The sequence below is a fragment of the Sceloporus occidentalis genome, unplaced genomic scaffold, assembly GCF_023333645.1.
Source record: "Sceloporus occidentalis isolate IW3139 unplaced genomic scaffold, rSceOcc1.0.p SCAF_9, whole genome shotgun sequence".
Classification (NCBI taxonomy): Eukaryota; Metazoa; Chordata; class Lepidosauria; order Squamata; family Phrynosomatidae; genus Sceloporus; species Sceloporus occidentalis.
Window position 1 is genome coordinate 15,323,095 of NW_028316989.1, and position 13,750 is coordinate 15,336,844.

At 41.3% G+C, this 13,750-nt stretch overlaps 1 protein-coding gene across 4 annotated transcripts in view; it reads left to right on the forward strand.

Moving 5' to 3' along the window:
- Positions 1–13,750, forward strand: part of GRIK4 (glutamate ionotropic receptor kainate type subunit 4) — a 416,936-nt gene that overhangs the window by 255,676 nt on the left and 147,510 nt on the right. The gene's annotated exons all lie outside the window — the stretch shown is intronic.

Sequence of the window (13,750 nt, forward strand, 5' to 3'; positions counted from 1 at the left end):
GTGTGGGGGGGAGAAACATACATATCAAAAGCATCCTAAAAAGTGGAATGACAGGAGATCAGTTGGGAATGACCCTACCAAACCCTCTACCACTTGCCATGCTAGTTTGGGAGGGCAGTCTGGGTGCTATAGTGCAAAACAATATATTTTCCCAGCTCTACTGAAGCGCAAACACAGATGAAGAAGCAAGAACATAGCAAGAGAGGTGTGTTATGTTTTGATTCTGCACTAGAAAAATCCATGCCTTGATATGTGCCATTGGAGATGGGCATGCAACAGACCCAGGAGATTTTTCCCTCATACAAGTTCCCCAAATTTTATCAGATCAATTGCACATTGCTTCTTATCCCTCCTGCACATTCAGAAGGATGCTCCTCTGCGTAGTTACTGCCCAAAGCACTCCAGTTGGAACCAATGGGATTACTCACAAGAGGAGAACACCACATTTGGTCATAGGCTCCAGGAAGATCAGGGCTCACATTAGTAACACCGAGTGGCTCTTTAGTTATGACAGTGCCCTCAATACATTGGTCTGTGATAATTACCTAAGCGTGTAATGGGGTTTGATAATGGCCTCGCGAGGCAGTCTGAAGCCGCGGCTGAAGCGGAGTCCCTCTTCAAATTTAGAAAGCACGCTTGAGTAAAGACCAGAAAATTTGCATCAGGGTGCTGGCTTGCTACCTCAGGCATGTCTGGAGCATGGATCATGGTTGTGATTTGAAAGCATGTTAGCTAGCATTTGTCAATTAATTCACTGTAAACATCACTTTGCTCCTGGATGTAAAAACAGCAAGCATTTGGAATACTTCATTGATCTGACATTTCAAAATCTTAATGAATTTCATTCTGGTGTAGACTCCCCCCAACCCTTTCTTTCTTTGCCTTTTTTAAATACAATCTGAAGAGAATCCAGAATATTTTTCTTTGTCATTTTTTAAAGGATTTCTCCGACTGAATACATTTAAAACAGATAAACCTCAGCTCCTGTTTTGCTTTTGAAAGGGATCTTCCGGCATTGTTGGGCATGACATGTATACTGTAGGATCTTTTGCCTTGCTGTGAATTGTGAAAGCAAGTATTAAACAACTTCACAGACAGGGACTGACAGCTAAATGAATAGGGAGATCTTGTATGTTTGCTCATATATAGTTCTGGGGAAAGTGGTGCCTCTGTGTACCGCAAAATGCTCCCTGTGGAGGTTGTCCATCTGTCCTGTCACTGCCAGCAAATGTGAGACCCTCCATTTGTCCCAGAATTATGACAGCAGATTTGAGGACCTTCTAGCTGACCTTATGGCTGCTGTTCAAGACTTTATTTGAATAATCCTACCATTGTACATCACCACCCTTGAACCATTGATGCCACCAGAGACATCATGCATCTGAACTCTCAGCAATAATGCTACTGCAGCATTCTCAGAGGCACAATGTATAATACAGATATTAATTTATTAAACAGAAGTTCAACATATAGTTACGGATTGGTTATTTAACACATCAGTCTTAACTGAGCATTACTCACCTCCCACTCCCCTCTTCCTTCTCTTTCTCATATTCCTAACTGAACCTAACTAACTGTCCTGAGTGTAAGGGTGCAATAATTCAGTTTGACACCACTTTAACTGTGGTGGCTTCATCCTACAGAATCCTGGGATGTGTAGTTTTGTGAGGCATCAGCAGTCTTCGACAGAGAAGACTAGAGCCCTTGTAAAACTACTAATCCTAGAATTCCATAGGATGAAATTACATCACTTGAAGTGATGTCAAAATGCAATATTACTATAGAGTAGATACACCCAAAGTAAACCCCTATGCCACCTTCCAATATCCAGCTAGACTTCTTAACGCCCCTGCAAACATGCAGCCAGTCACCAGTTACTCTCAGCATGCCCTACTCTCACCCTCCATATTTTACTTTAATTTTGCTAATGAACGTAACATCCCACCCAAAAAGTCTATGGCATCACACTCCCCCTGCAGTGCTCTAAAAATACTTTTTTTGAGGTTGCTATATGCAGTAATTTCCCTAATAAACAAAAATAAAATCTTTGTCACCATCTTCTACTCCATTGTTCTTTCTTGTTCACTGATATCCAGCCAATGCGAGATCACATAATGGGTGCAATAACTATGTTACAATGGTACATAGGCAATCATAACATCTCCAAACTAAGCAAAATTGAGGATAGTGCTTTCAGCTCATATTATGAATGGGCGAACAGTCAGAATCATAAAGTTGGAAGAGATCCAAGGGCCACTCAGTCCAACCTCCTGCTGTGTAGAAAGACACAAAGCTCTCCTGACAGATGACCATCCAGCCTCTGTTCAAAAACCTCCAAGAAGGAGACAACACCACCCTCCAAGGCAACATCTTCCACTGTTGAACAACTCTTACCATCAGGAAGTTCGTCCTAACATTTAGGAGGAATCTCTTTTCCTATAGTTTGAATCCATTGCTTAATGTCCTAGTCTCTGGAGCAGCAGAAAACAAACTTGCTCCATCCTCAATATGACATCCCTTCAAATATATATAAACATGTTATCATGTTTAACCTTCTCTTCTCTAGGCTAAACATACCCATCTCCCTAAGCTGTTGCTCATAGGACATGATTTCCAGATACCTAAAGAGCTGAGGTCCGTCCTTCCTTCCTTCCTTCCTTCCTTCCTTCCTTCCTTCCTTCCTTGTAGCTAGAAGATAGTATAGAGGTTTGAGTGTTGGACTCAGACCAGGGTTTGAGTCCCAGCTTGGCCAGAAAACTCACTGAGCAAGACATATGCTCTCAGCCTCAGGGGAAGGCAATGGCAGAACTCCTCTGAACAAAGCTTGCCAAGAAAACCCAATGGCAGGGCTGTCTTAGGGACTCCATAAGTCAGACGTTCCTTGAAGGCACACAACAACAACTTCAGGAGCACAAAATTGCCCAAAATTGGAATTCTGGCATCTAATTAAAAATATTTATGGAACCTATCCCATCCCCTTGACTCAAAATTATAAACAGAAGGGATATATTTCATTGTTCAGAAGGCATCAATTCTGTGAACCTAGGTCTAATCATCTAGCACAGAAGTTCTTTCCTTAAAAGTCTTGTCTAGCCATTAGCCCATATTGTGATAGGAATTGCTGAATGTACATAACACAGAGAAGTAATGAATGCTGCATTTTGGAATCAACTTGTGCTAAAATGGACAAATGAACAAATAAGAACTTCATCAAATCTTTAATACTTAGAGTAGCAATATTGGACTTCAGCCATATTCGGTGCCAGAAAGGGAACCTATGCTAGAGAATGTTCAGCCTCTGTATAATGATCAAGGAAAGTGGTTCCAAGACTCCTGTAGAGTTGTGTCCCCTTAGGAATGACCAATCTAAAGTTTATTAAAAACAGCCAGGCATTGAAAAGAGTGAGATTGCTGTTGTACTTGAGTCCTCCCAGGAGTCGGCAAATAAAATAAAACACCTGAAAAGAGAAGTATACTTTATTTAGCCCTTTAAATAATCTGGTGTAAGAACACACCTGCAAATTGCCAACATTCCTCATGATTTTCTAGCAGCCTCCAAACAAAAACAAAGAAGCAAGCAAATGAAGGAAAGGAGGAAATAGTTACAGAGATCCTTTAAAAATGACATTCTGATGTCTGGAAAGACAAGCTTCTTCTGGCAGACCTTTGCCTGTTTCTGATACCTGAAAGGCTACCTTGTACTTTGCCATTCTGATGTGTACCGGACTTTGGAGAGACAGCATTTAATATTTCCACTCACTGAGCCGACGAACACTTGAAAAACAAAGGAAAGGATATGTACAAGATTCTTAGACCTCCTCTTCCCACACGTTGCTTTTTAAGGTCATCCAAAATACAGGCTCCATAACGTAGTTTTCTAGATTTTGCCCAACTTTTCACCTTTGGCTCTGAGAAATTGCTAGTTATGTCATATACTATTAATAAAAGCCATTTAGATACTCCAACCTATGGCTTACAGACATCTTTTTAATACCACTGTCAGATTTCAGGCATTTTTGAATTACTCCTAAGTATCTCTGTTCGCTGGTCAGATTTCATATTTCCACAGTGACAATGCATGCAAAATGTTTTCTATATTACTGGCATTTTGAAGAGACTCCTGGAAGGTGTTTATTCATCCCATCTACTTCCCTTTTCATTACCTTTTTTGCTTTTCCTGTTGTTTTTTAAATGACATTTTCATATATAATTCCCACAGCTGAACCATGTAAGAGTTTGTTGGCAAGAATTACACTGTGATCATTATACTGTGAAACAGATGATACAATGATTGTTACGTACAGACACACACAAACACAGAGCCATCAGCTAAAACATGTGTGTGTGTAATAACAACCATTACGGCTTCACAGCATAATAATCAGGATGTAATTCTTGCCAAAAACCCTCTTTTTTTAATGTCCATTGGGTATACTTACACACAATGCACTAATGTTAGCATTATTCTCTCCAACTCCTATGAACTGTTAGAGCAAATGGAACAAGATAAAACTGAGGGTACACTTTGCAATCGGATAAATTATACCAAGTGAATTCTTTTCTTTTGTTTTAAACTAATCAAAGCTTGGAAAAGTTACTCCTTGGGACTACAGCTCCCAGGGTCCAGGGATTCTGAGAGCTGTTGTTCATCGAAGTAACTTTTCCAACTTCTGTCTTGCTTGCGATCAAATGTTGTTAGTCATCTGTGTAGCATGGCGGCCTTTTCCATTCATTATTCTGATACCAATGGCAAAGGGCTAGACCGTCTTGTACCCCAACAATGTAGTAATCATAAATGCACCCTACCTTCTCATCGAGGAGCATGCAAAAAGAAGGCAATGTTTCCCAGTTAAGAACCTTGCTCTGGTTCATGAAATTATCATTCAGTCCCCACATTTCAGAGATTGGTAATTTTGATAACATTGAACTTTATCACACGTGAGTAATTTCTCTTAATTTCGAATGAAAAGAAAGTGAGGCCAGAACACATTTACATGAATTTGCTAGTTCAGCAAATTTACGTGAATGCGAATTGCGTTTGAACTGGCTTCCCATTGCTTGAAAATAGCATACCATTGCCAGAAATTGTGTGTGATCACCTCTCACGCAATAACGTGAAACCCCATGATTGCATTCGGACTGACTAACCATTGCCCGAATTTGTGTGTGGTAGTCTATCACGTAATAACGTTAAACCCCACGATTGCGTTTGGATTGCCATTGGATTATACTTCCAATTTCCTTTGTCTGATAACGTCCTTTGCCTGCCGTTTTTCTTTGGATGCCAATACCCTATTTCTATATGCTTTACATTATTGCAATACTTGAAATCAGAGATCTGAAGGGAAAATTAATGCAGAGGGCAGACTTTCAACAGCATCACCCCTTCCAGATAGTTGGGGCTTCAACTCTCTTGTTGGCCAAACTGGCTTGGGCTTCTGGGAGCCAAAATCCAAAACACCCAGAGGACCAAAGTTTGGGATTCACTGTTCTAAAGGATGCCCACAATTTTAGTCCTTGGCACACATCTCTTTCCTTCTGTGATTGTTCTAATAAATTAATGCATTAAATAATCCAATACTATTTGATCATCTAATTGGCCAGATTAGGAGGGGTGGGATTCAAAAGCTAAATACTAAATAAAGTCTTGCAAAATTTCAATTTGGGGTTATAATTGTCTGGGCTAGAAATATACAATACAAGACTAATCCTTTTTCTTTCTTTTATTTATTTATTTTCTCCTCTAAAAGCCAGTTTTCATTTGTTTTCTTTCTTTTTCTCATGCAAGAGGTCTCTTTCTAAGCCAGAGCAAATAAAGTTCATAGCTGGCTTGACACCGCATCTCTATACATATATATATAGAGAGAGACAAAGGATATTGACTTATTCTTGTAAGAAAAGCATCCGTAAATTAAGCTGATCTGAAATGATCTGACGTTTGCTTAAAAGGTTATTGATGGGGACAGTCTTTGCAATTACAGGTAAAGCTTGCCTTCCCTGTGTTTCTAAATCCTTTGCTAGAAGGCACTGTGGTCCATTCAATCATATCTCCATCCAGCTGCCTGTTTCCCCAGGAGGTCCAGAAAGGAGTTTCTTCCAACACCAGCCTGAACCCCGTTGTCTCCTGTGGGCTTCTGCATTGTGAAGCCTCTGTCAGATTCTCTCCACCCTTAAGAACCTGGAGGCATTTCATCTGACAAAATGAATGGTGATGGTGGATTCTGGCATTAATTTAAGACAATGAAATCATATTTCAAAAGCTCTAGTTGGTCTGCCAGCTAGGCTTAGCAGGGCATGGAAATTGGGGTTACACAAAGATTTCTGCTAAGAGATGCCACCATGGTATTACAGATTGTCCTCTTCGAGGATTTGGAAACATCATTCCTGACCAATTTTCTTTCTTTCTTTCTTTCCGCTTCTAAGTTTTTAAATAAGATGAGCCCTTGCTGCCACCACTCTCCTCAGCTCCATAACTTTGGGGCTATACAGACCAGCATATTGTGCCGTCTTGTAAGCGGAGCTACGATGCAGCATCCACAATGTGACTCTGCCCCCATTGCATCATGATGCTGCGCACCTTTCTGGATGGTGTGCAGCATCATAGCACTACCCCAGTGCTGCATCTAGATTATGGAGTGCCGAAAGGGCATCAAAAAGCCACAGTGCCATGGTTATGACACCCTTTAGAGGGCACAAAAAGGAGCTGTTTTGACAGCTCCTTTTTGTGTTCTCTAGTGGCCGGATCAGTGCCACGGCATGTGGTTGCTGTGGCCCCAATCTGTCCACTAAAGGGGCAGCTAAATGCCTCCCATTTGTACAGCCCCTTTGTTAATTAGAGGAGAAAGCTTCATATAAACCTTCCTCTTGCTCCCTGCTATCCATCACACACTGACTAAACACCTTCGAGGATCGCCATCCAGTGTGTGATGGATAGCAGGGAGCAAGAGGAAAGATTATATGAGATAGCAAGTGAAGCTTTTTCCTCTCACTGAGAAAGGTATGGCGCTGAGGAGAGCGGTGGCAACAAGGGTTCACCTTATTTCAAAACCTGCTTTAAAGACTTAGAAGCAGAAAGGGAGAAGAAAGAATTGGACAGGAATGATAAGTTTCCAAATGCAGCCCTCCCAGAGCACAAAGGCACAGTTAGTGGGATTGATTATGACTTGCTTTGTTCTCTCCATCTGTGAATATATATAATTAATAGGATTCAAAGTGTGTGTGTGTGTGTGTGTGTGTAAATTGTATGACCAGGCACACTAAGGCAGGGCTAAACCCACAGAGCAATTTGAGAAAGGGAGGGATTTTAACACTCTTTCTCTCTCTCTCTCTCTCTCTCTCTGTGTGTGTGTGTGTAGCCCTATCCCATGTTTAAACATAAAAGAAATTATGCTGGAAGCATTAGACCCAATTTCTCCCCAAGAAACAAATTTGCTTCCATTTTTGCGTTTTTGGCCAGTGACGGGTGCAAAAGCACAAATGCAATGGGAAACCCTCATTTTAAAAATCAATGTCATTTTAAAATTATTAATATTTAATACAGTTAAACACAGAATGCCTGGCTACGCATCTGCACTTTCTTTTGTTGAGTTTCCTCCTTTGGTTGCAAATCCTTGTAGAGAGAAAAAAAAGGCAGTCTCTCATCCTCCTTCTCTTTCTCTGTTTCACATACATACATTGATACAGATACACACAGAGACAGTGTATAAGGATCTGCGATAACCAAAGAGATTAGAAAAACCCAGGGGTATAAGAGAAAACACCAGTACAGGAATGGAACAGCTATTGTACCCATATCTTTATGAAACTTGCTTGGTTGCATCTAAGAGTTTCAACAGAATGTCATAACCATAGTGTTTGTTGGCTGTGTTATTTGTTAGATTGTTAACTAATGGTGACCCTAGGAATCACAGATTTTCATGATCCATAGATATTAACAGTCATGCTCACATCTTGCAAATCCAGAGCTGTGGCTTCTTTCAGTGAATCAATCCATTTACCGTGTGGTCTTCCTCTTTCCCTACTACCTTCATCTTTTACCAAGTATTATTGCCTTTTCCAATAAGTCATGTCATCTCAGGATATAGCCAAACTGCAATAGCCTCAGTTTAGTCATCTAGTTTCTAATGAGAGTTCAGACTTGATTTGTTCTAGGAGCCATTTATTTATCATTTTGATATCCATGATACCTGTGTAAGACAACTTTCCATCATCACATTTCAAATGAGTTACCTTTTTCCTGGAGTGGCTTTAGCATTAGGCTATGATTCTGGACACCAGGGTTTGAATCCCTGCTCAGCCATAGAAACCACTGGGTGACTTTGGGCAAGTCATACTCTCTCAGCCTCAGAAGAAATGAACAAACTTGCCATGAAAACCCCATGATAGAGTCAACATGTCTGAAATGATTTGATGACACATGATAACAGACCTTCTTCCTTTCAATTTCCTTCACTGTCCAGCTTTCAAAACCATACATGGAAATTAAAAATACTACAGAATGGATCATCTTGACTTTGGTATTTAATTATATATCTTTACACTTGAAGATCTTATCTGGTTGCTTCATAGCTGCCCTTCCAAGTGCAATCATGGTGGAGTTTAGTACTTTCAGGCTGTCTCAAAAAGCTGAAGGCTGAATTGATCCGCTAACTGCATACAACTCCGGTTTTTATTATTATTTAATGCAGTTTGCCTTTGAGATGCCAGGTTTTGGCAGGGGAGTTTTGACCACCCAAGGGAGCATCTAACAGTGCTTCTTGACTCGGAGGCCATTCCTGAGTCATGTATTAATGTACTCAGAATCCTCCATTATTAGCCTTGCACTTCTCCACAACCAAGACCGTCATATCACCAACTGGGGCAAGATCACCAACGACAGAGAAAAGGTTGAATCTGAGAAGTCATTCATGGAGAAGATAAATGCCTGGAAGGACTATGAGGATCAGGAGGCAAGTCCGAGGCCTTCCTGCTTCTCAGTGCCTCAGTGGGAAATTACAAAAAAATTAGGGGACTTGTACAACAACAAAAGAAACTCTCTACATGGAATAAGCCTTTGCCAGAGGCATCTTCACTTTGTTTCAGCTCCTGTTCTCTAATTCCACTGGATGTGTTCATCTTGCAAATGATAAGCCCTTTCTCTCCCCCTTCTTCTACTGCATTTTCCCCCTCTGGCAATTGTTAGAGCTGAGTTGCTATGACAATTTTGCCCCTTTCCCCATCATCATTTCTCCTAAAGGGTGACAAAGTAGTCACCTAACTTTCCTTCTTTACATGTGTGTCAAAAATACCACTCCTGTGCATACACATCACCACACTGAAATACAGTTTTTTCCTTGGTTCTTGATCCTCTGAAGAATAATGGAAAGGACTGGGGTCTCATGATGAGAGACCAACAAAGACTTCTTAAACAGAAGGTACTCACCACAAACTGCCTGTATTCTTGTTTGTAAAGGGCGATTCAAAGTAGGGGGCGATTCAAAGTGCCTGACAGATGTTTTGCACAAAAGAGAGAAAATAAGTGTCAGAGCTCTCCGATGAATGGGCAGAGAGGACATAAACACTGAGGAATGAAATAAGTTTAGAATATGGTGCTAGATCCTTGTTCCTGATGCAGAGGTCACTGGCTTTTTGCTTGTCAGCAGGAGAACTTTACCAAATGGTAGCAATAACCTGCTTCTGCAATGACAAGAAATAGGTCCAGACCAATTATGTAACTATTGGTCTACAGTAGAGTGACCAGACTAAAAACTGGAGGCAGATCCAGAACCTTTAATGGTTCCATGGAAGAGGGATTTTCAGAAGGTGTTGCTTGTAACAGGCAACACTTGGAGGGCAGGGCTGAGGATTTATAGATCAGCACCTCAATGCAGCAGCTGCTTAATTAATTTCTGCTTCCTATAAATCCTCTGAGACCACTCTGGAATGTCCTCCTGGTCTGGTTCAGCAGAAGGTCCTAGTTGCACCATTGCCAGCAGGTGCATTGCTACCAGGTCCATTGCTTCCATCTCTGAATCCGTGTCCATGTTCTGGAAGCAGAGCATCATATCTTTTTTGCTTCCTCCTACACCCATGTTGAAGCTGCTGCCCTTCCTGTTTCCCCAAACAACTAAGTTGTATAAAAGAGTGGTGGGGGCAGAGTAAGTAAGTAGGTGAGTGGGTGGGATTGGGATGCCGAATAAACCAGAGACTTTTTCTCTGGATCAGAATTTCATCTGAGCCAAAGAATGTGTAGGCTTGTAAAGCTAACATCACCTTTCGGGGTGGGCTTCTGCAAGCCCTTAAGTCTTTATCCGAGACAAGGCTTGTAAGAGCTTTGCCAACATCCCTAGCCAAGATACAAACACCATCAAAGAGCCTTGAATCCAATAGTTAAGATTCAATAGATGACATGGATATGATAGTTGCACAGCCATAGCATGCAGACATGCACTTACACACACACACACACACACACACACACACACACACACACACACACACCGGACCTTGATACTATGTTTGCTTATCGGTTTTCCAGAGGTAGAGGAATCGGTCTGATCCTGGCTATGCCAGGGTTTTGCCTATCATTATTTGCAAATGACCTATCTAGTGATATAATATGTATAGATAAAAGAAGCAGAGGAAAGGATATCGGAACTGTTGAATAATTTCTAAAGCAGTCGTCCACTCTCATTCTTCACATCTTTGTCTTTGTAAAAGGGAGGATTTTGTATGGAATTTTTGCAAATTCAGGGGTTTCTCTGTGGTAGAGAGGTGTTATCATCCCTATTATGAGAAAGGACAGAGAAAGCAGGATGACTTAATAGGCAGAATTGTGAGGAACTCTCTAGAGGACTGGCTCCTTGCACTAGCCTCATAGCTCTGCATTATACATTCATGGTTTTCTTTTTTAAAAAAAAGAAAAAGAAGAGAAAGACAGAAAAAGGCTGAAAGTAACCATTATGATAATGTCCAAGTCTCTTGATAACACAGACCATAGCCTTTTCTTCAGTGATTTCTCAATAATGTATGTTGAGACTGCAGTAATTCCACCCCCCCAACAGATTAGAAATGGCACCAAAGCCACTGTATCCCTGGCTAAAATATTCCAGCTCTGTTACTTCTGTTTCTGATTTGGATTATTTTCCTCTCAAAGCGATATGCACAATTCTGAAAAACAGATAGCGGAGCTACTGTGATACATTAGTGTCACTTTATTAAATTGTACAGAGGGCAAAGTAACTGTCCCCTTCTCCCCCACCAAGATCTCCAGTTTAAAGAAAGGTGGTGTGTCACCCTATACCTCGCTTTCCTTGCTCCCAATTAATCTTGTGACTCATCTTCCTCCTGATAACCCTTTCTCCTCCTCCTATGGCTGTATCCACACTGCAGAAATAACCCAGGTTGACACCACTTAAACTGCCATGGCTCAGTGCTATGGAATTCTAGGAACTGCAGTTTTGTGAGGCACTTAGCCTTCTGTGTCAGAGAGCTCTGGTGTCACAACAAACTACAATACCCAGAATTGCATAGCATTGCACCATGGTAGTTTAAATGGTGTCAAACTGCATTATCTCTACAGTGTAGATGCAGCCAGTGCTAGTGGCGGGTTCTTTTGTATTTCTTACCTATTTAGGGGCTGTGCAGACAGCCCCAAAGGGGCGACCTCCAGCTGCCCCTTTTGCAGCCAGATCGGGACTGCAGCAACAGAATGCTGCAGCCCCAATCTGGCCTTTCCAGGGTGCAAAAAGGAGCCACAAAAAGCAGCTCCTTTTTGCACCCTAGAAAGGGTGCAGTAGCTGCGGTGCCGTGGTTTTATGGCACTCCTTTGGCACTGCAACATGTGGATGCAGTACAAGAGGAGCACTGTATTGCTGCACGGCATGCGATGTGGCACGCAGCATCATGCCACCTTGGGGGCGGAGCTGGGCGTGCGTCATATGGACACAAAGATCTTTATTCATTGAAGAGAATGTCAGGATGCACAGTTGATCTACATAGCCATGGCTGGCATGAGCCTATGTTCCCACTGCCACCACCCTTTTGCTCATGTGCCTTCACAGCAAAACCCCACTGAAGAGTTTCATGGAACAATTTGAATGGAAAGAACTAAACTAAGCCGTTTAGTAGTTCTGCCATTGTCGAAGTCTTGCCTTCTGGTGAACCAAAAATGGAATCTAGAGGAGAACATGGGACTAATTCATGTTGTTGTTACTTGTAAAGGAAGAGAAGGGAAGCACGCACGTTTGTCCTTCTCAGTCTGTTGCTTTAACCTGGGTCATTGCCCCGTTTAATATATGCTATTAAATGCCATTAAAATAGCCCTATGACATGCAAAATGAGTTTGAAAAGCCTTGTGGCACATCAGTGGTGAGAAGAAGAGGGGGGAAATTAGAAAATAAAGGCAATACTTTACATTGATGAGAGTTATTTGAACTAGCTGAATCAAAGCTTTTGCTTCTTTTGGGACATTAGGGAAGGAAACTCGGGTTCAAGTGTATACTTGGTTGAGAAGTTTAGTGGGATACCAGTGACTATCTCTCAGCCTCATCTACTCAGGATTGTTGTGACAAAAGAAGAAGGGATGGTGCTGTCTTTCACTTGTAGAGTGTATGAAATTAATGCGGAGATTCTCATGTTCTGTCTGCAGCTGAATAAATGGACCTAGATGACATGACCAGGGGAAGCTGCAGTCATTTAAGGAGGCATTACTAAGTGTGATGGATCAATACTTCGACACCACTATGGAGCAGCTGGGTGTTGATGGGGCTGCAAGTCAGTGTGGTGTAGTTGTAACTACACTGTGTATATCACTACACAGTGTGGTGTAGCTGGGGGGAAAACAGGGAAATCCAGGCTCAGATTACCACCCAGCTTCTTCTTCTTCTTTTTAAAATTTTATAATTTTGTATTGAAACTAAAGTTCATACATATAAATTTTATACAATACATAATTCCATATCTATATATCTATATCTATATCTATATCTATATCTATCTATCTATTCTGCATTCTATTACAACTTGGCTAAGTATATTTTACATCCCACCTCAGTGTTTCCCTTCCTTGGAGCCATTTTCATCCTTATATTCCATCCAAAATCTCAATTCCTTCCATGGAGGTGATTTTCCATCTTCTTTTCTCAATACTTTCTCAATGAATTCTTTCCAAGTTCCATCAAAGTCATTTTTTTCCATAACCCCCTTTTTTTACTTTCAATCTGCATGCCGATTTACCATTAATGGCTAATTTCCATACCTCTTCATACCACTCTTACAACTGTACAGTTATTTTTGTTTTCCAACATCTTGCTATGATTAATCTCGCTGATGTAAGCAAGTTTGATATCAAATCTTTTCCTTCTTTTTTCCATTTCTCTGAATTATGTAGTGATAGCAATACTATATTCGGACTTCAATCTTTTTAAATATTCCACCCAGCTTCAAATGTCGCTGGGTATGTCCTTATGTAATCACTATCTCTCTGCCTGACCTATCTCAAAGGGCTGTTGTGAAGGTAAGATGGAAAGAGGAGTGGATGCCATTCTAAGCTCCTTGGAGGAAACAAATACAGTGCGCCCGTGTTATACATGGATGCACTATACACGTCTTTCAGCATATGCTGCAAGCGCGGCCCATTTAGTTGAACTGCCGTGCCACCAAGCCACCGCCACGTGCACAAGCCCCATTAATTTCAATGGGGCTTGAGCATACCATTTTTTTACATGGGGGGGGGGTCCGAAACGGATTCCCCCGTATAAAAAAAGGGCGC